Below are 27075 nucleotides of genomic sequence, written 5' to 3'. Positions count from 1 at the left end.
CTGATGACGCAGATACTTCCAGTTGCAATCCGTGGGATCATGGACGCGCACGTCTGTGAAACGCTATTTGGCCTATGCAACTTTTTCGACGTCATCTCTCGGAAGTCTGTTGGCGTGTGGCAACTCAGAAGGCTACAGGAAGAGATCGTGGTGATACTATGCGAGCTTGAGATGTACTTCCCGCCCGCATTCTTCGACATTATGGTGCATCTGCTGGTCCATATCATGGACCATATCATCCAATTCGGGCCGACGTTCCTGCACAGCATGATGCCGTTCGAAAGGATGAATGGTGTCATCAAAGGATACGTTCGCAACATGTCACGTCCAGAGGGAAGCATAGCCAGGGGCTTTCTGACCGAAGAGTGCATCTCCTACTACACGAATTATCTAGGCATCGAGAACCCCGTTGGTCTGCCCGTCAACAGGCACCTCGGCAGGCTCGCTGGATGGGGTCACTGTGAGGGTCGCCGCGAAATGCATGTCGACTTCGAGGGTCGACTCGCCGACTTTGAAAGAGCAAACCTAGTCGCGCTACAACACATAGACATGGTCGATCCTTGGGTGGTAGAGCACAAAACCTTTATTAAGATGACGTACAATGACCGAGGCCAACAGAGGACGGACGGAGATATACCCTCAGATTTAAAAGAGCACAACTCATGTTTCACGTGTTGGTTCAAGCAGAAGCTTCTGTCGTACCCTTTACATGAGGATTCTTCCACGGAAGAACAACTCATATTCGCCTTGTCACAGGGCGCCGAGCACAACCTGATGACCTATGAGGCGTACGATATCAACGGCTACACATTCTACACCGAGGCCAAGGACATGAAGAGCGATGGTTATCAGAACTCCGGGGTAACGATGGAATCCTACACCGGTAATGACAAGGACAGATACTACGGAAGGATCGAGGAGATCTGGGAGCTGAGCTACGCTGGAAAGAAGGTCCCGATGTTCCGTGTCAGATGGGTGAAGAGCGTCCTAAAAGAAGACCGATATTTCACCACCATGGTTATACCCGAAGCCAAATCCAAGACCGCGGGCGCAAACGTCACCGCGAAAAATGAGCCATGGGTACTGGCTTCCCAAGTGGACCAATGCTTCTTCATTACCGACCCGTCAAAGCCCAGTCGTGTTGTCGTGAGGAGAGGCAAAAGGAAGATCATCGGAATGGATGGAGTAGCCAATGAGCAAGACTTCGACAAGTACGGTGACCCGAGGATCGAACATGACGACGATGATGAAGTAGCAGCATACACCACAAGAAGAAGCAGGACCACCCTACCTAAAGGACGTCCGTTCCACAGAAGAACTCCATTTGCGAAAAAGAAGGGCAAGAAGATTGTGAACAGATAGCTAGCTAAGATCGATTGTATTTAAATCATAGCCTTCATTTCTCGATTGTATTTCATGGGCACTTTTTGAACTATCATGAATATTTTTAAATTTCATGGACACTCGATCTCGATCCCCCTCCATCTTGATCGCTATCCCACCTCGCCAGATGCGGTCCCCCTCGCCGCCGAGCACCCCCCGGTCCACCGGCCGCCGCCGCCGACCCCCCGCACCCTCGATTCCCCTACTCAACCGCCACCGCCGACCCCCCGCACCCCTCCCCTACTCAACCGCCGCTGCCGACCCCCCGCACCCTCCCCCGCTCAACCGGCATTACTGTTTGATGATATTTTTTAAAAAATTATTACTGTCTTATAAAAAAAATATTACTGTTGCAGTAGCCATCTTATAAAAAAATTATTACAGTCTTATAAAAAAATTATTACTGTCTTATAAAACAAGTTTGAACATATTTAAACACAAATACTAATGGCGCACCGGGGTGAGGTGCGCCATTAGTATGGATGTACTTATGGCGCACCAGGGTGAGGTGCGCCATTAGTATGGATGTACTTATGGCGCACCGAGGGGTGGTGCGCCATTAGTATTTTGCCGCCCCCATCCATATTTCCACCCTGGCCCAAACCTATCCCCTCTCTCTCCCTCACCCTCGCCCTCGATCCCCTTCCCCTCTCCCCCGACGCCGCTGCCCCGCCGCCTCGACGCTGCCCCGCCGCCTTGACACCGCCCCGACACCTATTAGACTCCGAGTCAGGTCCAAACTAATGTTGAAACTTCAGTTTTTAAATGGTTGTGGGGTACATATTGGGGCAGCAATCAGTACTATCTGTCTACTATCTGGTTAATCTCGGGTGTGTACTATCAGTTTCATATTGGGCTCAAACAAACATTAAAGGAGCCATTATCTGTATTTTTAACTAAAGCTATTATCTGCCTGCTATCATTGGTTTTGGGTCTATCCATAGTTTGCTACCATCACTCTGGATTTGTGCATGCACTCCTTACGTAATATCACTATGTTTTATTCCTATGCATGTCAGTTATTGTACACAATGGAACTGAACATGTAGAGCAAAAGAGACGAGCCTTGTGTGGCAATAAAATTTCATGCAGACGTCGCTCCACGGTGGGCGCAAAGGGAGCCCCCCTCCACCCATTTCGGATTGTAATCAAGAGGAAGATAACTGTTCTGAGGGGGATTCAGAAGGAGACGACCACTCCTATTTACCCCCTAAGGTCTTCACTCTAACATGGCATGCTAATGTTGGTAATATCATGCATATGGTGCCTTGCATTGCTTACTTTATACATAAAATATGTCATCTGCTTAGTTTAGACATGCTTTGTGTGAATGCCATCTTTTTAGTTTCTTTATCGTATATGTGAATCATGCAATGCCATCTTGTTTAGCCAGGCATCATATATGTGAATTTTGCAATGCCACCCCGGTTAGCCAGTCATCTTATATGTGAATTATATCATGCCATCATTTTTTTATTACGTGTTAAATTTGTCAACAATTTTAGTACATTCAATTACTCTTCCTGTGCATCAGCCATTTGGCACGTCATGGAAAAATCTGGAGTGGAAACAAGGTCTTCAGAGCAGACAATGCTATTTGACGAAGCACATGTCTTGCTGGTTACAGATAGCTCCTCAAAGGAGGATTCAGAGACAGATGACCACTCCTATTTCCGCCCAAGGTGCATGCTCTAACTTGGCAGGGTTATGTCGCTCATATCGTGCGTATGGTATCTTGCATTGCTATGTCATTTGCTTAGTTTAGACATGCTTTGTGTGAATGCCACCTGTTTAGTGTCTAATTACCATATATGTGAATTATGCAATGCCATCTTGTTGCAAGACATTATATATGCAAATTATGCAATGCTATCTTGTTGCAAGGCATCATATATGTTAATTATGCAATGCCATATTGTTTAGCCAAGCGTCATATATGTGAATTATATCATGCCGTCCTTTTTTTCTATTTCTCGTTGCATTTGTCGACAATGTTTGTATATTCAAATGCTCTTCCTGTGCATCAACCATTTGAATTGGTGATGGAGAATTCTGGAGTGAAAACAAGGTCTTCAGAGCAGATAATGCTACCTACTGAAGAAGATATCTTGCTGGTTACAGATAGCTCTTCAGAGGAGGATTCAGAGGCAGATGACCGGTCCTATTATCCCCCTGAGGTGTATGCTCAAACTTGGCAGGGTTATATTACTCATATCATGCATATGTTATATTGCAATGCTTTGTTTTTTACATCATATACACAATATTGAATGCCATCTCCTTAGTTGACACATCATATATGCGATTGCCCTCTCCTCACTTGCTTAGTATATAAATCATATATTTGAATTATATCATGCCATGATGTTTACCTAGACATCATGTATCTGAATTATGGCATGCCAACCCATTTTCTAAAGACATAATATAGTTATATCGTCTCATCCAGTTTATATAGTCATCATATTTTGAATTATGTCATTCTATCGGTGAATTATATCATGCCATCATGTTTCCATTGATGACAGGTTTGTAATTTATCGCATGCCAAACACTTCAATAGACAAATTGTATAGTTATATCATGTCATCCTGTTTACATAGTCATCATATTTTGAAGTTTGTCATTCTATCCTATTTAGTTAGCCATCATACATGTGAAATTGTGTCATGCTATCCTGTTTAATTAGCCATCATATATGTGAAATTATCTCCTGCTATTCTGTTTGGTTAGACAACATAAATGTGAATTATTTCATGCCCTGTTTTCTTCCCTAATATCCATTGCACCTGTCTATCTTACAATGTCTGTACATTCAATTACTTTTCTTGTTTATCAGCCATTTCAATTGGAGGGGGTGATGGCAGTATATGTGGGAGTAAAAACACGGTCTTTAGAAAAGATCGTGCTACTTTTTGATGTAGATAGAACCACGATTGTACATGCCCAAGAACCAGCCCCACCACACATAACCCAGACTCACGTAGATTGTATCCCTACCCAGTTGGACAGAGAACCAGCTACACCCCTTCTAACCCCAACCCTAGAAGATAGTAACCTAGTTCCAATTGACACAACACCGTCTCCACCACAGAGCACCCAAACACGAGCAATTAGTAAGGCAACTGCAGTGCCCAAAGCATGATGACCACCACTCCGAACCTCAAGTCAACGCTTAAAGCAGAAGAAGAATTTCTCAGGTCAGGTTCCGTAGCTATGGTTCATACTACTTTGCTCTTGCATCACTGTATTTACTCATACCAACTAATTTCATATTTGAAGGATGCAATTGAAACTCCAATGGTGCAACAGGTATGTTTTAAACCTGTTTATTTAATGTGTTTGCTGTTGTAACTTGCTCTATGTTGATTTCAGTTTCAATTGAATAAACACTTATGTTCTCATGCCATGCAGATTACAAGTGTTGTTATTGCTGTGTAGTTTCCCACACTTAAATTATGTCTATGTTGTTTTGTCTTAAATAGATATGATTCAAACTGTCTCTATCTTGATTTGGCAACATAAACTACAATGATATAGACCATATAATGACCATACTACATAGATATATGTTTGTTTCATGCTGTTATCCTATCCACCTTACTACTGAACTGGTTTACCAAACATAGTAAACCTGTGATGTGTTTGTTTGTTTCTCTTTTAGAACGCAGATAAAATATTGGAGAAGAGTACCCCGTTATGCAATGGTAAAGGAAGTGATGCAGATGATGTTCAAGATAGTGAGACATCCCTGTTGGTCTCCAAGAAAGCTGATGAAAACTATATTGAAGACACTGAGACAACCCCAAAGTTCTGTCTTGATGTAGTGTTTGAGTTACTGGCTACTACTACTGGCACCAGCTCTTAGAACTCGCTGCCTGAATCAGTTTGGCTTCTTGAGTCTCAACTTCAAGTTCAAAGACATCGAGCGGATGTTATGCGATAGGAAGCCGAAGGACTGAGGAAGTCCCAACAGAATTCAGATGCATACTTTCTGGTGCAACAACAAGTGCTGGAGGATTTAAGCGCCAAACAAGAGAAAGTTAATAAGCTTGCTAAGCATCTTGCCAGCATTATGGGTACCCAGGATATTGTTTCTTGAGCTCTTCTGAAGAGGTTTCAGTTCTGGACTTGTTTTGCTACGGCGTTTATTTGCACTAGTCGCCAACTTTGACAACCAGTGTATATGATATGCTGTTTTGTTCCCTATATTTGCACTGGTGGCGAACTTTGATGCCTAGTGGATGTAATATGTGTTACAGCCATGATAGCCTAGCATAAGTTGCTTTCTTATTTATTTCCTTGTTGTCTTGTTTATTTGTTATTTGTAGTCAGTGCAGTTCTTTTTCCGCGGTTTGCTAGTGGCCGCAATAGCCTATTTTTTAAAACTAGGCCATAATAACCATGGGCAACATATTTACTGTAGTTACCATGGGCCTCCTACGGGCCGTAGAAGCAATGGGCCTTCTAAGGGCCATAGAAACAATGGGGTTTCTACGGGCTGTAGCATCAATGGGCCTTGTACGGGCCGTATGATCGATCGACCAAACATGGGCCAATAACAGACCACATTATGGGCCGTAAACGGGCTAGATTTTGAATCGTCCGTTCATGGGCCGACAATAACAGGCCATCATTAATCGGCCATATTTGATGATGTTGTGAAAACGGCCCAACAGATTAATGGGCCGCAAACGGGCCGATTGTAACCACGGGCTAAATTTGGCCCACAAGGAGAAAAGGCCAGTAACGGGCCATAAGTAACCGAATGCTGGAAATGAGCCCAAGAATAAATGGGCCGTGAGAAGGCCGAAAGATAACACGGGTTGGAAATGGCCCAATGAAATAATCGCCCGTTAATGGGTATAAAGCGGTACACTGTTTATTGTGGGCCAGATTCACCACGGGTCGTTAATGGGCCAAGAGTTACAAATGGCCTCGTATGGGCCGAAAGACATCATGGGCCATACATGGGCCGGAAGTTACATGGGGATGGAATCATATTGGGCGGCCCAGATGGAGCTACTGGCTTAATTCCAATAGGCCGTAACGGGCCGTGAGTTAGCGGGCCATAAATGGGCTATATACAAACAGGCCGTTAACAGGTTGTCCGTGGGCCGGTCCATTACCTTTTGACCAAGTCAAACGGGCCAACCTTTTCACTTGAATGGGCCTTATTTGGGCCGTGCCACGTGTGGACGTATCATAGGCACCTCCTGTCCAATTAATGGATGACATCTGTCCCAACGATGAGCCAACACGTGTTTCCTCCGGCCAATGAGAATTTTACACGTGGAAAATCCTCATTGGTCCGGGCTGTTAGCGGGTTATCGGATCCAAAACCGGAGTCCATAGCTTAACGACGACCCGTTACGGTGGATGCCATGTGTCGGTCACCCTTGATGAAAGCACTTCCTTGTTGTGCCATTTATCATCATGGAAGTGGAAACTTCCGTGATGATAATTTTGGTAATGTCATGTAACACTTCTATGACAACACAGGTATGACTATCTTGATTCTTTCATAAAATTGTCATGGATGTACATGCATGACAGAAAACATGACCTACTATGACAAACACGTATCATCATGGAAGTGTATTTTTTGTAGTGCATGGACTCAACATTAGTCATAAAGAACTCACATACTTATTGCAAAAATCTATTAGTCATTGAAACAAAGTACTGCCGCATGCTCCTAGGGGGATAGATTGGTAGGAAAAGACCATCGCTCGTCCCATAGGGAAGACAATCAAAAAATATCTCATGCTCCAACTTCATTACATAACGGTTCACCATACGTGCATGCTACGTGACTCACAAACCTTAACACAAGTATTTCTCAAATTCACAATTACTCACTAGCATGACTCTAATATCACCATCTTTATATCTCAAAACAATCATAAGGAATCAAACTTCTCATAGTATTCTATGCACTTTATATGAAAGTTTTTATTATATCCCTCTTGGATGCCTATCATATTAGGACTAATTTTATAACCAAATAAAATTACCATGCTATTTAAAGACTCTCAAAATAATATAAGTGAAGCATAAGATTTCATCAATATCTATAAAATAAAACCACCGCCGTGCTCTAAAAAGATATAAGTGAAGTACTAGAGCAAAATTGCCTAGCTCAAAAGATATAAGCGAAGCACATAGAGTATTCAAATAAATCACGATTCATGCGTGTCCCTCTCAAAAGGTGTGTACAGCAAGGATGATTGTGGAAAGTTAAAAAGCAAAGACTCAAATCATAGAAGACGCTCCAAGCAAAACACACATCATGTGGTGAATAAAAATATAGCCTCAAGTAAAGTTATCGATAGACGAAGATGAAAGAGGGGATGCCCTGGCTCTTGGTTGTCCTTGAATATTAACTTGGGGTGCCTTGGGCATCCCAAGCTTAGGCTCTTGCCACTCCTTATTCCATAGTCCATCAAATCCTTACCCAAAACTTGAAAACTTCATAACACAAAACTCAACAGAAAATCTCATAAGCTCCGTTAGTATAAGAAAATAAATCACCACTTTTGGTACTATTGTGAACTAATTCTTTATTTATATTGGTGTAATATCTATTGTATTCCAACTTTTCCATGGTTCGTACCCCCCAATACTACTCATAGAATCATCAAAATAAGCAATCAACACATAGAAAACATAATCTATTGAAAACAGAACAGTCTGTAGTAATCTGTAACTCTAGAATACTTCTGTAACTCCAACAATTATGAAAAATTAGGACAACCTGAGAAATTTGTTTGTTAATCTTCTACTAAAAGAATCCGTATTTTATCGAACTTCTTTTAAAAATGAGAATTGTTTTCCTGAGTGCAAAAGTTTCTGTTTTGCAGCAAGATCAAATCAACTATCACCGCAAGCCATCCCAAAAGTCTTACTTGGCACAAACACTAATTAAAATACAAAACCACATCTAACCGGAGGCTAGATGAATTATTTATTTCAAAACAGAACCTAAAAAGCAAAAACAAAAATAAACTTGGGTTGCCTCCCAACAAATGCTATTGTTTAACGCCCTTAGCTAGGCATAAAACATGAATAGATCTAGGTGTAATCGTAATAATGGTAAGGCAAATCTCTAAAACTCTCATACTCCCTTCGTTTAGCAGCAAGTTTTCTTTTTGTTAAGCAAAAGCAATGAAAATGGCTAAATTTAATGGGATAAGAATCCCCAAGATCATGTTCGGGAGGAATTGGTTCCACCTTTGGCCCCTCATATTGTATGACCAACTCATCATTATAAGAATTCTTTTGGCGAAAAGTCATGAGCTTGTGTCCAAGAGAGAAACCCAATCCGTTGTTTTGTATAGAAATATTATCATTATGCTCGGAAATCTTATCAACTAAAACATCGGCAGTGACCCTCTTTCTTAAATTTTCGTTATAAGCAACATGATCTAAAGAACGTAAATGCATTATGTCCTCTTGGTTAAAAAGAATTCCCTCTATGGGAGGACGACCACCATCTACTTCATAATGCGCAAATATTTCACTAGCTTCTTTCATAATAAATCTGAACTCGTGGGCTAGAATTACAGTGGCGGCGCGCTTAATAGAAGAATGCTCAATATTAGAAAACTCTAGAAAAATCCTTTGTATGGATGGATCCATATGAACAAATTGTCTTTCAAGTTCGACTATGAGCGAAGATATAGGATCCACAAGACACTAGTTTTATGGAGAATGGATCCACCCAAAGCGGGAAGCGCACCGGCACAAGTAAAGAAGTCTTGAATAACCCCTTTTCCAATAATATTGCCGCTACCTATGAGAAGCCTTTTAGTGTGTAGAATAGTAGATTCTTCATGAGGATTAGTATTAGAAAAAGCATCAAAGTTTCCCCCATCGTTACTATATCCTTTTCAGTGATAACCTCCCCAATTTCAGATATGGTGCCAACAAACCAATCTAGCAAACGAGCAACCCGAAAGAAAACAAAAAAAGATGAACAAAAGAATGGCGAAGAAAATGCAAATTGTCAGTGTCAAAACCGGCGGATCTCGGGTAGGGGGTCCCGAACTGTGCGTCTAGGCCGGATGGTAACAGGAGGCAGGGAACACTTTGTTTTACCCAGGTTCGGGCCCTCTCGATGGAGGTAATACCCTACTCCTGCTTGATTAATATTGATGATATGGGTAGTACAAGAGTAGATATACCACGAGATCAAGGAGGCTAAACCCTAGAATCTAGCCTATGGTATGATTGTTGTGTATGGAGTCGATTGCCTACAGACTACAACCCTCCGGTTTATATAGACACCGGATAGGGTTAGGGTTACATGGAGTCGATTACAATGGTAGGAGATCTTGAATATCCGCATCGCCAAGCTTGCCTTCCACGCCAAGGAAAGTCCCATCCGGACACGGGACGAAGTCTTCAATCTTGTATCTTTATAGTCCAGGAGTCCGGGTGAAGGTATAGTCCGGCTACCCAAACACCCCCTAATCCAGGACTCCCTCAGTAGCCCCTGAACCAGGCTTCAATGACGACGAGTCCGGCGCACAAATTGTCTTCGGCATTGCAAGGCGGGTTGCTCCTCCAAGTCCTTCGTTGAAGATTGTAACACCAAGAGTAGTGTCCGGCTCTGCAAAATAAGTTTCCACATATTGCCATAGAGAGAATAATATTGACACAAATCAAATCTGCTGACGTATTCCGCAGTGCGTCATCACACTACGGCCAAGTCCTTTACTCGAATCGTTTTTACTTTTCCACCTCAGCATGTTTTGCGAGGCGGTTTCCTTGGCACGTCTTGTCAAAGCAGAGATCATGTACCCCCTTTACGGGATTCTCATCAATACGGACGTGGATAACCCAACTGCGCCATTTATCACGGCGCTTGGGAGGCAAGCGAGTTTTACTAGGCAGGTGGGGACGCACAACCGCATCCGCCCATATAAGGGGATAAGGATCCACCTTTTTACCTACGCCTTCTTCCTCCTTTGCCTATCCATCTCCTGCTCACTCGAGCTCCAGCGCCCAAGCCCGCACTTCCCACCTCAACCTTCTCCAGCAATGTCCGGAGCGGGAGGCAAGTGGATGGTCTCCTCCGTCATGGAGGGCCATGTCAAAAGGCTAAGGAAGGCCGGATACTTGTCCAAAGACATCGCGCACCGGCTTCCCGAGGAGGTGCAGTTTCTCCCCACCCCAAGGCCCCATGAGAGGGTAGTATTCCTTCCCCACTTTCTCCGCGGACTGGGTTTTCCACTCCACCCATTTGTCCGGGGCTCATGTTTTACTATGGCCTGGATTTCCACGATCTGGCCCCGAACTTCGTCCTCAACATCTCGTCGTTTATCGTCGTGTGCGAGGCTTTCCTCCGCATCTGCCCCCATTTCGGCCTCTGGCTCAAGACCTTCAACGTCAAGCCCAAGGTGGTGCGCGGCAGCCAGACGGAGTGCGGAGGCGCCATGGCGGGCAAAATGGCCAACGTCCTATGGCTCGAGGGCTCCTTCGTGGAGACCCTGAAGGGGTGGCAATCGTGGTGGTTTTACATCACCGAGCCGTGCGATCCGAAATGGATCGCAGCCCCCGAGTTCCGATCCAGACCCCCCACACGGCTTATGTCCTGGAAAGAGACTGGCCTGTCGTGGGGCGACGAAAAAGAGCTGACCGGACAGCAGACATGCATCCAGTCCCTGGTGAGCAAGCCGATCAGGCTCGTCCGCCGGATCCTCCCATGTCAACAACGGGACTTTAATCAGTGGGAGTTCGACCCGGCGCAGCACCAAACCCTTAACAGGCTCTTCGATACGACGTGTGAAGACGTTTGGAAGGTGCTAACCAAAGGCGCCGAGGCTCCCACATCCGCTTCCGAGGACCGCGGATACAGCTCGCAGCGTCACGCTAGCGAGGTAAGCCATTTTCACCTTTTACAGGATGTCAAGTTTTTTCATAGTTTGACTCTATGCGGGATCTAAACTCCCTTACCTTTGACAGGCTTGGCGGGCGAAGTCTGGATCGATTAACTATCCGGCTCCCTTGCCGTTCATATGCGCTAAGCAATGCTTATTGAATTTAAAATATTATTTTCTGTGCGGCCGTTTATTAAAAATTGAGAGATGGCCAGTCGTCGGCTTCTACCCCCATGCCACTAGTGCTGGGGTCTTCGGTGATAAACCTGAGCGCTCTTTTTCCCATGTTTGGGTCCTTCGAGGGAGGCGCTCAGCACGACGAACCAGGCAATCGGACTATAATGCTTGAACACTCTCACTTAGCCATAGAACTTTATAATTTTAAATTTCGGCGAAGCCCCTAGTTCGGAAGACCGAGTTCGGGGTGCTATCCACGCCTTGGCCGGACAAATCCGGCTCCTCGCTCGAAGCGGCATAAGTCTTTAGGGACTCAAAAAACCTCTTGAACAGCGACTGGTCTCTCGCCTCATCATGACAGTCAGTTTTAGCTTTCTCCACTGAGGTGCTTAACCCAGCTCAACCGGGGCACAATCCCAGTGGTTCTCCTAGTGCTACCTTAGCCGATAGAGCGGAACGTAAGGCAACAAAACATAGGAGCCGGGCAAACCCAACTATTGACCCAAATCATGATTCGGAGCCGATGCATATAGTGCTATAAGTTCGGGGTGCCGCACTTGTGAAAGTGTACGGACTTCTCATACCATATTAAAGGGTACTGAAGCCCCTGGCGTAATTGCCGTACCACAGTGTACGGGTGCAACATGTCATTAATGAACATATATAAAAGAGAGTAATGTAGAAAATAGACAAAAGCTATGCATTGTTTATAGAGAGGCTATTTATCAAAGCCGAACAATACAAGTAGTGCGATAAGAAAAAAGATGTTGGACTATTCAGTATGTCCTGACCAGGGGGAGGCCGCGGAATTGTATTTAAAACAGGTATACCGCTCGTAACAGAGACCACCTGATAGTTCCATAATGCGGCATGGCTTGTCTACCTCCCTGGATCTTGCGTCGTTTGTGCGGTAGTCGAGTTGCCGAACAGGTCGTCCGAAGTATGGAGTCCTGAAAGTAAGAAAAAATTAAAAAAAGAATCCGGCAGCCCCTAGTACGTTTTAAGCCGTATTTTGGGCATGCCGTTATTGTGCCCCTTCCCCTGTGCCCATGGTATTTCAAGGGCGTAGTTATGTACGCTAGGTACTGGTTTCGCTATGTCGCGAAAGTTGGGGTTGGGGCCGCATTGCTACGCTTCCTCAGAGTGTGCCAGGCGGTCCTTCTGTGGGTTACTCCGGGCGCGCTTGGCAGTGTCTGGCTTTTTAATGGCCGGACTAGAGAATTGCCTGAGAAGGCTACTTTGTACCTCCGCTGCGAGAGCCGCCGTATGCTCCTCCGTACGGAGGGAGCGTTCGGTGTTTCCGTTGACCGTAATTACTCCTCGAGAGCCTAGCATCTTGAGCTTGAGATATGCGTAGTGCGGCACCGCATTGAACTTTGCGAATGCGGTTCATCCGAGCAGGGCGTGATAGCCACTGCGAAATGGGACTATATCGAAGATTAACTCTTCGCTTCAGAAATTGTCCGGGGATCCGAAGACCACATCAAGTGTTACTGAGCCTGTACAGTTGGCTGCCACACCTGGTATAACGCCTTTAAAGGTCGTTCTTGTGGGTTTAATCCTTGAGGGATCTATGCCCATTTTCCGCACTGTATCCTGATAAAGCAGGTTCAGGCTACTGCCGCCGTCCATGAGGACTCTTGTGAGATGAAATCCGTCGATGATTGGGTCGAGAACCAATGTGGCGAAGCCGCCATGACGGATGCTAGTGGGATGGTCCCTTCGATCAAAAGTGATCGGGCAGGAGGACCATGGGTTGAACTTTGGGGCGACTGGCTCTATCGCGTATACGTCCCATAGCGCACGCTTCCGCTCCCGCTTGGGAATGTGGGTTGCGTATATCATGTTCACCGTCCGCACTTGTGGGGGGAAGCCCTTCTGTCCATTGTTGTTCGGCGGCTTGGGCTCCTCGTCATCGCTGTTCAGCCCCTTGTTTCTGTTTTTGGCCCTTAACTTGCCTGCCTGCTTGAACACCCAACAATCCCTGTTAGTGTGATTGGCTGGCCTTTCGGGGGTTCCATGTATTTGGCACAAGCGATCGAGTATTCGGTCCAAACTGGACGGGCCCTGAGTATTCTTTTTGAATGGCTTTTTCCGCTGACCGGATTTATAGCCTTTGAATCCGGTGTTGACTGCCTTGTCTTCATTGCTATCACTATTAACGCGGCGTTTTTGCTTATTCCGACGTGTCCTGCCACTTTTGTCCTTGGTATCCAAATTACCAGGGTTCTTTGATAAGTTGTTAATGTGAGCTAGCCAGCTGTCTTCTCCCGCGCAAAAGCGGGTCATGAGTGTCGTGAGGGCTGCCATGGATTTCGGCTTTTCCTGTCCCAGGTGCCGGGCAAGCAACTCGTCGCGGATGTTATGCTTGAAGGCTGCTAGGGCCTCTGCGTCCGGACAGTCGACTATCTGGTTTTTCTTTGTTAGGAACCGTGTCCAGAATTGTCTAGCCGATTCTTCTGGCTGCTGAATTATGTGGCTTAAGTCGTCGGCATCCGGCGGTCGCACGTAAGTGCCCTGGAAGTTGTCGAGGAATGCGCCTTCCAGGTCCTCCCAAGAACCGATTGAGTCTGCTGGCAAGCTGTTAAGCCAATGCCGGGCCGGTCCTTTAAGTTTGAGCGGGAGGTATTTCATGGCATGTAGATCATCGCCGCATGCCATGTGGATGTGAAGGAGATAATCCTCGATCCATACCACCGGGTCTGTTGTGCCATCGTATGATTCGATGTTTACGGGTTTGAAACCCTCTGGGATTTTATGATCCATTACTTCATTCGTGAAGCATAGTGGGTGTGTGGCGCCTCTGTACTGGGCTATATCACGATGTAGCTCGAAAGCGCTATGTCTGTTGTGTTTGGCCCGGCCGGATTTGTTGTATCCGGAGTGAAGATCATTGTCACATGCCGTATGGTGCCTGCGCGATCCGTAGATCGATCTTGTTTGTCTTGCCTTATCCTCCAGTATGTCTCGCAGGTCGGGCACATTTTCCCGTGCCTTAGTTGAGCGGCGTCAGGGCATGGCTTGGGTGGAGGGCTGAGAGGCCTCTCTATCGCGGCCGCGAGGTGGCCGGTCTGCTATGTCATGCACTGGTGATGTAGGTGCTTCCTCCTCTGATCGGGGTAGCGGCCTGTGCTTCGGGTAACTCTTGGAGGGGCGTTCAAGTTCATACTCTTCGGCCGTAAGGACTTCAGTCCATCTGTCAGCTAGCAAATCTTGTGCAGCTTTAAGTTGTTTCTGCTTTTTCTTGAGGCTGCTTGCCGTGGCTAAAAGCCTGCATTTAAAACGCTCTTGTTCGGCGGGGTCTGATGGTATGACGAATTCGTCGTCATCGAGGCTTGCCTCGTCTTCGGAGGGAGGTGTATAGTTATCATCCTCGACCTCTCGATCTGCCGCTCTCTCATGAGGGCTGGCTTCTCCATCTTCCTGCGCTGAATCTTGCTGAGGTGGGTGTTCTTCGGCGTTATCCGGGGTAGTATTATCTCCCGTGCCGGAATCACCGTTTTTACTTTGGCGGGATTTAGAGCGGCGCCGCTGCCCCGGCGCTGCTGACTTCGGCTGTTTCTTTGGGGCGTCATCCCCCACTGTTCCATCGTCATCTCCATCTTTTGGAGTATCCACCATATATATGTCATATGATGAGGTGGCCTTCCAGCACCCTACAGGTGCTGGTTCCTGTTCGTCTCCTACATCGTCGTCCATGCCGTCGATGTCTTCGGAGCTGAAGTCAAGCATGTCGGTTAGATCATTGACAGTGGCTACAAAGTGGGTGGTGGGTGGGCTTTGAATTTCCTCATTGTCCGTATTCCACCATCGCTGACCGTAGTCCGGCCAGGGCTCTCCTGATAAAGAGATAGACTTAAGAGAATTCAGGATGTCGCCAAAAGGCGAATGCTGAAAGATGGCTGCGGTGGTGAACTCCATTATCGGCGCCCAATCGGATTCGACTGGCAGGGGCGAAGGGGGTTCGGAGTCCGGGGTAGAGTCCGGATCCTCGGAGTCACGGATAGTGCAGAGTGCGGGGCTAGCGTTCGGCTCGATCGCCTCTGAGATCGCAGCCCCTGAGGAAGCGTCCAACCGCTGATCCTCGATCGGCGCAGTAGGCTCCAAATCAATGGTCGAAACCAATGCGTATGCGGCCTCCAAGGGCTGTTCGGTGGCAGAGCTATATCATGCCCATCGAGACAGTGCGGCGCGCTTGGCTGTAGCTCAAATCCGTCGAATATCAAGTCCCCGTGGATGTCGGCTGTGTAGTTTAAACTTCCAAACCTGACCTGATGGCCAGGGGCGTAGCTTTCGATCTGCTCCAGGTGGCCGAGCGAATTGGCCCACAGAGCGAAGCCGCCAAAGACGAAGATCTGTCTGGGGAGAGAAGTCTCACCCTGGATAGTATAGTTGTTGATGATCAAAGGAGCCATCGGGCCTAAGGGCGACCGCACAGAGGAACTCTCAATGAAAGCACCAATGTCGGTGTCAAAACCGGCGGATCTCGGGTAGGGGGTCCCGAACTGTGCGTCTAGGCCGGATGGTAACAGGAGGCAGGGAACACTTTGTTTTACCCAGGTTCGGGCCCTCTCGATGGAGGTAATACCCTACTCCTGCTTGATTAATATTGAAGATATGGGTAGTACAAGAGTAGATCTACCACGAGATCAAGGAGGCTAAACCCTAGAAGCTAGCCTATGGTATGATTGTTGTGTATGGAGTCGATTGCCTACGGACTACAACCCTCCGGTTTATATAGACACCGGATAGGGTTAGGGTTACATGGAGTCAGTTACAATGGTAGGAGATCTTGAATATCCGCATCGCCAAGGAAAGTCCTATCCGGACACGGGACGAAGTCTTCAATCTTGTATCTTCATAGTCCAGGAGTCCGGCTGAAGGTATAGTCCGGCTACCCGAACACCCCCTAATCCAGGACTCCCTCACAAATCTTTTCGAAAATCGTTTTTGTCGGCATTCTGGGAACGAGGGTCCCCAGACTTGCCTGCCTGCGGACTGCGGCGTGGCTCAAAAGGGGGCCCAGCACAACCCATCTTCACCAACACAAACCCAAGACCCTCGCGAGGGGCCAAGCCTCGCGGGGCAGACAACGCGAAGCCTCCTCAGGCACGGCCTCGTCAGGCTGGCTCACGAGGAGGCGGAGAGATCAAGGCGGGGTACCTCACGAGGTGCCCATGACGCAAGCCGTGACAACTCAGGGTGCCAGGCGGGTGCCAGCCCGCGCAGCGTCCTCCTTTCCTCTTTGGTGCAAAGGGGGCAAGCTCAGCTGCAGAGTACCGAGGCATCAGGCAAAGGTTGCCATTTCGGTGCAACAAGACCAAGACCAGGAGGACTATGAGACGGAGGTCACCGTGGAGCCCAAGACGGCGTCATCACCAGAGCTTTGCGCAGGCGAAGACTACTTTTGTCAGGATAGCTGATACTTGCTGTCCCCCTTCAAATTAGCCCGCCATTGTTGGCTCCCTTCCCGATCAATATTCGGGCATAGGACCAGGGCCACTATAAATAGGACCAGCCACCCACATGGCTGGGGAGGACGAAAAGGAGGAAGGAAAGGGCTCGTTAGAAGGGTCGGTCAGAGCAGATCAGAGAGAGAGAGAGAAAGGTGGCTGAACTCCTCCCAGCAGTTCATCTCCTCAGCCAAGAACAGACCCTCGCGAGGCTGTTCTTCCTTGTATTGTTCATCATCATCAGCCCAAGGGGCAATCCACACACCACACACTGGAGTAGGGTATTACACCACAACGGTGGCCCGAACCAGTATAAACCCTGTGTCTCTTGTGTTGTTCTTTCCTTAGTTTAGATCCTAGCATGGCAGAGGGGTGCAGGTAGGTAGGAGGCGAAATCTCCGCGCGCACCCCAGTGTTCGAACCACAAGGGTCTGCCGGAACCCGAAATCTGACATTTGGCGCGCCAGGTAGGGGTGCGCCGGAATTCGTCTTCCACCGCTCCGTGCCCCGTCGCGTCGTCATCACCATGCCCGGCGACCAGGAAGGCAACCCAGACCCATGGGCGGCATGGCCCGCCCGTGCAGAGCCGCTCGCCTCAGGCGACCCCATGCCCAGGCAGCTCGCAGTCCGCAGGGCGCTACAGGCCTCGGGCGACGCGGACAGGCTTCGACAGCTCTCACACAGCGGCAGGCGCGGTCGGCAGCAAGGGCCTCCAATCACGCCGCGACCACGACACCGTACACCTGCCGGGAGCAAGCAAACTCGAGGGCCGCACTCACGGTGGCTCGAGAGCTGCTGCAGTGCAGATTGCTGGAGGGCAGCCATGACGTGCTGCTGGAGCGGGTGGCAAAGCTCCTGGGCTTCGCCGCCTCGGGGGCTCACCCCTTCTACATCCAGCTACCAGCTCCAACCCAGGGCGGCCCGCACGGGGGCCCCGCGCGCGCCCGCCGGCTCCAAGGCTACACCAACACCAGCGAGGCTGTTAGCACCGGACCGGCAGCGGCACAGCCCCCGCTCCTGGTCCGCGAAGAAGAAGGGCTCGACGCGACCCGCGGCCCTAGTGGACAGTCGCGCTGCCACCCCATGGTAGGCGCGTCACGCAGGACCGCATGGCGCGCAGAGCACTACGGCGTGGCCTTCGGGGTGGCGGCGCTAGAGGAATACGTGCCCCTCATGATGGTTCAAGGACACTCACGCGAGGGCGAGCCAGGCTCGCTCCTCAGCCCGAGCCGGGGGGACGAGGCGCCAGAAGCTGAGCCCTTCCAGGATTCTCGGGACGGTCCCACTGGGCATGCTGGAAGCAGCGATTATCGGGTACTACTAATTCTTCAATAGGCATACACTAACCATGGATCGCAGGAGGTGCAGGTTGCCGCAGCGGGCAGCTGCCCCGCTCCCACAGCCTCCTAGCCCTCGGGAGGAGGACGCAGGGGGCTGCAGGAGAGGGGCAGGGATTCGACATCACCACCGCGGCGTTCGGAGCAAGGTGTTCTCAGGAGGTAGGCCCTCCGCTGGGGAGGTGCCCCAGGGCCTGCCCCCGGCGGAGGACCCGTGGTCGTCGGGGGAACCGCTGGCGACCGCTCTACCCCATCGGCGGCGTCCTGGTTTCCGGTCGTCGTTGATGGCACTAGAGTGTGGCGCAAGGCGGGGCCCTCATCTGGCGATATGAAGCAAGGCCAGTACCTGTGAAGAAGGCCCAGTGCCTGTGAAGCTCGCCGCCCTGTGACACCCTCACGTAATAATGAGTGGGGTTGTACACGCCCCGGAGTCTCAGGGGTGCCGGCCTCAGGCCCTGGGGCTCCCTCCCACGCCCAGTGGCAGCACTTAGCTCCGCGCTGGTGAGAAGACGTCCAAGACTAGACTAGGTGCCGGACGCGGCCTTTTGTTTGCTTTTGTTGCTCTTCCCCTTGGTTGTCGCTTTTCCCCGCTGGATTCAAGATGGATTCGAATTTGAGATTTGCGTGTGTTCGGGGAGGGGTGCTTAGTCTCGTTCGAGCAATTTCTCGCGTTTTGGTTACCACTTCGCCTCAGCCGCCTCCCCTCGTGAGCCCCTCGCGAGCCGGGTCAGGCCTAGCTTGCGCGCAGCCCAGACTGCCACCGCCGCGTCCTCTCAGGAGGGTGTTTTATTGCACATCCTATGGATTCAATCAGGGGACACTCAGGACACCACAACCCCCGCAGGCTGCCTCAGGGCTAGCGTGGAACAAAGGTATACTAGCCGACCAGCGCGTCACTTAAGCTAGCCACTTGGTGTGGGCGCATGGGCGATGTGGCTTCTACTGATACGATAAACACAAGTTTTACAGGAGGGGCCCCCCTCCAAAATGCTCTCATAGTCATCAGGCCAAAACCTGAGTTCTATTCATGCAGGGTAAGGAAGCAGGAACGATGTACAGTCAGTCGGATGAATCCCCCAATGCGTCCTTAGGAGCACCACCTGGGCCATTGCTGGCACCGCTGAACTCGCCATCGCTGTCCGCGTCGCCGCCAGCGGCATCAGGGCCGCCCATCGCGCCGCCCTCATCGACCGCCACGATTGCATCATCGTTGTCTGAGGCAAAGGCCCTGATAAGAGCGTCCACATTGTCCTCCACCCAGTGCGCCAGGTCGCCTCGGACAGCCTGGGGGACTGGGGCGATGGCGGCATCAAAATCAAAATGGGGATCCATGTTCCGGAGGTGACTAAAGACGCGGGAAAAGGCGCGCCTGAGCAGGGCGCGGCTCCTCTCCTCCACCAACCTGTCAGCCCTGGTCGACCGCGCCTCCAGCTGCGTCACCACATCAGTGAAGAACTGGAGATTGCCCGCGTAGTTGATTGCGTGCGGCTCACCGACGGCCTCCTCGCAGATGTTGCCCAAGGCCGCGTTGGCTCTCTCCCGGAGAGTGGTGAGCATGGGGCCGTGCTCATGCTCCAAGATCCGCCGCTGACGTATCTCGTCCGCATTTTGACGCGCGACGGCCTCAGCCTCCTCCGCCCGCTGGCGAAGAAGGAGCACCTCTACCTGGGAGGCGGTTAACTCACCTCGCGCCACCTCAAGGGCGGCCCGGGAAGCATCGGCCCGCCGCACCGCCTCCTCCAGCTTGGCCCTCAAAGCGGCAGTCCTGCCTTCAGCTTCGGCCCGGATCAACCCCAGCTTCTCTTCGAACTCGTGCTCGAGGTTCAAATGCGCCATCGCCACTCGACGTCCGAGCTCCTCCAGGACGCGGGCTTCCTGTGCAGCAACATCATCCTCCGCCCGCTCCCTCGTCTCCAGACGCTCGTACTCGCGGGTACGTTTGGCAACTTCCAGTGTCAGTTGAGTCGCCAGAGGCCACCTTCATCAACGCGAGGGCTGCCTCGCGTAGCTCCACCTGCTCCTCCAGCGAGTGGCACCAGGCCAGAAGCTCCCGAGACCGCTCCTCCGCAGCCGTTCTCCGCCGGTCAGCTTCCCGAGCCTCCTTAGCGGCACGAGACCGGGCCTCCCGAGAGGCCACCAACGACGCCTTGGACTCTGATTCATCAAGATCACGCTCACAGCGCGCAAGGGCGATGGCGCCCTCCAACGCGCGCCTCTCTGCAGCCAGGCGCAGGCCCTTGGCCTCAAGGCGCGCGTCTTAATCAGCAAGCTCCGCACCAAGCAGGCTCACTGTGTCAGTCGCCCTTCGAAGGAACCCTTGGCGGAGAGCGCGGCGCTCCCGGGCGCGCTCGAGCACGTCTTCCACACCATCATCCGCCCCGAGCAAGGGCTGGGGGCCATGAGTCAGCACTCCCCCTCCGGGCTGGGGGCTGGGGGCTGGCACCCTCGCGACGGCCGGGCACGCCGTGTCAGAAGCCCGGCTTGGGGCCAGCCCGTCCTCAAGAGAAGAGCGCAGGAAGCGCCTCAGCCAATCACAGTTCACGACCAGGCGAGAGGCCCATGGCAGGCTGGCTACGCCACGAGAAGGACCGTGAAGGAGGATCGCGAGGTGCGCGGGGCCGCGGTGCGCCTCGGGATGGTTTGCCTCTTCGATCGCCCTCACCACAAGGGCTCCGCTGCTCGGAGCGCTCGAGGACGATGGTGGGGGCGAAGCCAAGGGGGACGGCTCCTCAGCCGTCTCTGCAAGCTCGGCTGGAAAGGGCCCTGCGGAGCAAGGGTCAGTACAAGTAATAGAAGGATCGGGAGCCGGGAAAGGAAAAGGCTTACTCATCAGTGGCGAAGTACTTCCTACGCTTCAGCAGGCGACAAGGGTAATCGTCGCCCAGGGCCTCCCTTCTCTTCTGGAGAGCCTCGAAGTTCACGCGGAAGCAACCCAAGAGTTGGGCGCATGGATCAACCTTCGACGAAGACGGAGCGACAAGAAGATCTGCGGTAGGGGCACCTGCCTGGTGTGCGCTGCCAATCGCCTCCCCAAGAGACGCAGCTGGAGCCCTAGGGGCCCCAGTAGTAGGCACTGAGGGCAGCTGCTCGCCACCCTCAGCCTCAGCGGCACGGGCCCCAAGAGCTGCTTCCTCATGAGCCACGCCCGGCGCTGTCACCGCGCCGGGAGCCCCCTCGGCCTCTGGCGCCTCGTGCCTCCCTGCTCCGCCACTCGAGGATGAGTCGCCTTGGCCGACTGGTAGGGCTGTCACCACCACTGGGTTCTCGCGAGGCCCTTGAAGGCCGGCGGGGCGCGGCCCCCACTCATCAAAGACAGGCATCTGCTTCACAAAGTCGCCCCTGCTCTGGCAGAGGTACAGCAAGGCCCCTCCCTGCCGGACACTGTCGGGGTTGGGGTCCCCAGCCAGGGTCAAGAGCGCCGTCCTCAGCATCTCAGGAGTCAGGTCCTCTTCCTGGAGCCTCATACGATCCTCGCGCCCATGGAAGGCCCACATCCGGCGAGAGTGGCGTTGAAGAGGAGCAACGCGGCATAGCAGGAACTCCTTCACCATCTTGGGCGCTGTCACGCCAAGCGACCTCAAGAGCGCGAAGCGGCGCCAGACGAAGACGAGCCGGGGGCTCTCAAGCGTCTCCTGACCCCAGCCCGAATTGGGGACGGCAGGCGAGGTCGGCTCCAATAGCAGGGGGCTGGGCACCCCTGCGTCCACATACAGCCACCGCTCGCGGAACCTGACCGCGGGCAGAGGAAGCTTGAAGTCAATCCCAGAGGCCGCCGTCTCAGGCGCGGCCACGAAGCTCACACAAGCCCAGCATTGGGAAGGGTCAACAAGATGCAACGAGAAGAAGTTGCACAGCAGGGCAACCGAAGGAGGGATGACCACCATAGCTTCACAAACAAATGCGAAGACCGAAAGGAGGGTGATGGATTCAGGACCCAGATGCATCATGTGGATCTGATAGTGGGAAAGCACGGCGTTGAAGAAATCAGAAAAGGGGGGAACCAGACCCGCCCACAGGGCGTCGGCAAGATACAGGACCTCGGTGGTTGTCCTGTCGATGGAGAAGTGGGACGCGGGCCAGGCCGTCGTCCTCCCGCATTCATTGAAGATGGTGGCCAGAGCCAAGCTGACCTTGCCCAAGCCCTCGGCGGGGGCCGCCGACGGCGGCGGGTAAGGCGGAGACACGGGTTTCTTCCCTCTCCCCTTCTTCGTCTGAGCCATGGCGATGGGAAGGTGGGAGGGAGGCTCGAGATTGAGTTGAAAACAGAAACCGGAGTTCGAGCGGAGGAAGGACAGAGGGCGCTCGAGCGATAAAAGGGGAACGGCTGTGTACGACTACGGGTCCGCCTAGCACGGCACAAGATAAGGAGGGCGTGGGGGAACAGTGCCGCCCACGTCCAATCAACCGCCATGCGGTGCCCAAGGCCGCAGGCTGTTTGGGACCGCGGCGCTTTGCCCTTGCCCTTCCGCCTCCCTACACGGCCAAGTCCGGGCGCGCCTTGGGCCCAGGGGCTACTGTCGGTGTTCTGGGAATGGGGTCCCCAGACTTGCCTGCCTGCGGCCTGCGGCGTGGCTCAAAATGGGGCCCAGCACGGCCCATCTTCACCAACACAAACCCAAGACCCTCGCGAGGGGCCAAGCCTCGTGGGCGGACGACGCGAAGCCTCCTCAGGCATGGCCTCGTCAGGCTGGCTCACGAGGAGGCGGAGAGATCAATGCGGGGTACCTCACGAGGTGCCCATGACGCAAGCCGTGACAACTCAGGGCGCCAGGCAGGTGCCAGCCCGCGCAACGTCCTCCTTTCCTCTTTGGTGCAAAGGGGGCAAGCGCAGCCGCGGAGTATCGAGGCATCAGGCAAAGGTTGCCATTTCGGTGCAACGAGACCAAGACCAGGAGGACTACGAGATGGAGGTCACCGTGGAGCCCAAGACGGCGTCATCACCAGAGCTTTGCGCAGGCGAAGACTACTTTTGTCAGGATAGCTGATACTTGCTGTCCCCCTTCAAATTAGCCCGCCATTGTTGGCTCCCTTCTCGCTCAATATTTGGGGAGAGGACCAGGGCCACTATAAATAGGACCAGCCACCCACATGGCTGGGGAGGACGAAAAGGAGGAAGGAAGAGGCTCGTTAGAAGGGTCGGTCAGAGCAGAGCAAAGAGAGAGAGAAAGGTGGCTGAACTCCTCCCAGCAGTTCATCGCCTCAGCCAAGAACAGACCCTCGCGAGGCTGTTCTTCCTTGTATTGTTCATCATCATCAGCCCAAGGGGCAATCCACAACGGTGGCCCGAACCAGTATAAACCCTGTGTCTCTTGTGTTGTTCTTTCCTTAGTTTAGATCTTAGCATGGCGGAGGGGCGAAGGTAGGTAGGAGGCGAAATCTCCGCACGCACCCCAGTGTTCGAACCTCAAGGGTCTGCCGGAACCCGAAATCCGACAGTTTTAGAAGTGGGGGAGATGAAAATGAGAGGCGAATGTCGAATAATGTAATGCAAGAGATGAGAGTTTATGATGGTCACTTCGTATGTCTTGACTTGGCGTAGATCTCCCTGGCAATGGCGCTAGAAATTCTTCCTGCTACTTCTCGAGCTTGCGTTGGTTTTTCCCTTGAAGAGCAAAGGGTGATTCAACAAAGTAGAGATAAGTATTTCCCTCAGTTTGAGAACCAAGGTATCAATACAGTAGGAGACAACACACAAATCACCGAATAACTGCACAGACAATCAAACAATTTGCACCCAACGCGATAAAGAGGTTGTCAATCCCTTCATGGTTACTTGCAAAAGTGAGATTTGATAGAGATAGATAAATGATAAAGTAAATATTTTTGGTATTTTTGGTTTATAGATCGGAAAGTAAAAGGTTGCAAAAATAGTAAATTGGAAACTTATATGATGGATAATAGACCCGGGGGCCATAGGTTTCACTAGAGGCTTCTCTCAAGATAGCGAATAATACAGTGGGTGAACAAATTACTGCCGAGCAATTGATAGAAAAGCGCAAAATTATGATGTTATCTAAGGCATTTATCATGAATATAGGCATCACATCCATGTCAAGTAGACCGAAACGATTCTGCATCTACTACTATAACTCCACACATCGACCGACTCCTGCCTATATCTAGAGTATTAATTTCATGAAGAGCAGAGTAACGCACTAAGTTAGATGACATGATGTAGAGGAATTAACTCAAGCAATATGATGAAAACCCCATCTTTTTATCCTTGATGGAAACAATACAATACGTGTCTTCCTGCCCCAACTGTCACTAGGAAAGGTCATCGCAAGATTGAACCCAAAGCTAAGAACTTCTCGCATTGCAAAAACCAATCTAGTTGGCCAAACTAAACTGATAGTTTGAAGAGAATGACAAAGATATCAAATCATGCATAAAAGAATTCAGAGAGGATTCAAATAATATTCATAGATAAGCTAATCATTAATCCACAATTCATCGGATCTCGGCAAACACACTGCAAAAAAAGTATTACATTGAATATATCTCCAAGAACATCGAGGAGAACATGGTATTGAGAATCAAAGAGAGAGAGAAGAAGCCATATAGCTACTAGCTATGGACCTGTAGGTCTGAGGTAAACTACCCACGCTTCATTGAGAGGGTAATAGAGTTGATGTAGAAGCCCACCGTGATCGAATCCCCCTCCGACAGGGTGCCGGAAAAGGTCCCTAGATGGGATATCATTGGTACAGAAGGTTGTGGCGGTGGAAAGGTGTTTTCGTGGATGCCTCTGGTGGTTTGGGGATATTAGGGAATATATAGGCAAAAGAATTAGGTCAGGAGGGTCATGGGGGGCCCACAAGGGTGGGGGCGTGCCCTACCCCCTGGGCGCACCCTCCATCCTTGTGGCCGCCTCGTGGCTCCTCCGACTTCATCTCCAAGTCTCCTGGTCTGCTAATGGTCCAAGAAAAATCATCGCAAAGGTTTCATTTTGTTTGGACACCGTTTGGTATTCCTTTTCTGCAAAACTCAAAAACAAGGAAAAAATAGGAACTGACATTGGGATCTAGGTTAATAGGTTAGTCCCAAAAATAATATAAAATAGCATATTAATGCATATAGAACATCCAAAATAGATAATATAATAACATGGAACAATCAAAAATTGTAGATACATTGGAGACGTATCAGAACTCAAGCATGAAGGAGCACGCACCTGCGATGGCCGCATAGGCCCTGTCTTGCGGCGACGAGCACGCCGCGGAAATGACGACACACGCACTAGGAGAGGACAGCCAACCAGAACACACAAGAGGTAGCTGGCGGAGATGAGGCACACATAAGACAGAGCAAGCAGAAGACGCGCCGTGGTGGCTGTGTCGAGAACATCAGGAAGGCCGCGCTCACGACGGCGGCATGCTGATTGGGCAACATGCACATGGCCCAGCGCTGTCCGAGGCGGCAGTGCACGCGTCAAGAAGGATCCTCGGAGGCTAGATACGTACTTTTATATCTCTTTTCTGTATCCAGGAGCCACGAACACATCTCAACCCGAGGAGGTAGAGAGCATGCACCGGCTGGGTTGAAGACGAGGTCGCCATGTACCAGGCGGGCACAGACGACGCACCCACCACAGCGGCGCTCTCACTAGGCATCAAGCATGGTGCTTGTCTTTGTCCGATGGTGGTTGTAACGAGGCGAAGCATTCGGGAAGGAAAACTCGGATGGCGCGTGCACTAATGACCAACAACTTATCTCTACATATATCTATCCCTCTTTGTATTCATAGGTACACACAACCGAGTAGAAAATCATGTGGAGAATCTAGGATGGAGTCATCCCGGCCGGAGGCGGCGGACGACGCACCCTATGGAGAGGAGCCCAGGATTCCAGAAGGAGTCCGGCGACGCCCTCGCACACACAGATGCATGCTAGAACAAGGAGGTCATCGCCCACTTCTTCCACCCTGGTGATAAGGAGACAAGAAACTCGCCGCAGCCATCGCCATCAAGCCGGTGCCTCTGAAGATGGCCTCATGGAGCTTGAGGGACGCCGCCGGCGTCCACTTCGTCAAGATGGTGCCTCGGAGGACGGCGATACAGAGCTAGCCCGGACAATGATCCTTCGTATTCTTCATCAAGCCGGCCCCATAGAGGACGGAGGCGTGGAGCTCGTGAAGATGCCGCCACCGTGCCATGGAGGATGGAAGGACGGAGCTCACCAAGATGACACCCATCATCAACATCATCAAGCTTGTGCCGCGTAGGATGGAGGCATGGAGCTAGCAGGACAATACCACCAAGGTCTAGCTTATCAAGCTGGAGCCCGCAACTTAGAGCCCATGAAGATGACACACGCCTTGGTGCTACCCGTAACATGGAGCCCGCGATACAAAGAAGATGGCGCTACACGATGACACGTCTTCACCGACCCTTACCACGATCCTGCGATGTGTATACTTTGTCTTCGCGGACTACCAAATATGGCATCGAGCCGAGATGAGGTGCACTCTTCATGGTGTGCAGGTATCAACGTACAGGTGGCGTGCTCCTTGTCTTACCAGACCACCAAATACGACGTCTAGCTGAGACGAAGCATCAACCACGCCCCTCCATGACACCATCTTTCTTTGGCACTTCGACGTTTTGCCCTTGTCTTGGTGGACCAGTGAATGCGGCGTCTAGCCGAGAAGAGGTGCACCCTTCATTGCATATAGGTCGCATCATCGTACGGGCGGCGTGATCCTTGTCTTAGCAGACCACTGAATAGAACATCTAGCTGAGACGAGGCATCAACCGCGCCTCTCCATGATGTCACCTTTCTTCGGCCCCGCAGTGTGATCCTTGTTTTGGCAGACCACCGAATAAGGTGCCTAGCCAAGAT

Source organism: Triticum urartu, chromosome 4A (assembly GCF_056163025.1).
Source record: "Triticum urartu cultivar PI428250 chromosome 4A, HENAU_Tu73, whole genome shotgun sequence".
Taxonomy (NCBI): domain Eukaryota; kingdom Viridiplantae; phylum Streptophyta; class Magnoliopsida; order Poales; family Poaceae; genus Triticum; species Triticum urartu.
The sequence above is the reverse complement of the archived record's forward strand: the minus strand, read 5'-3'. Positions refer to the sequence as shown.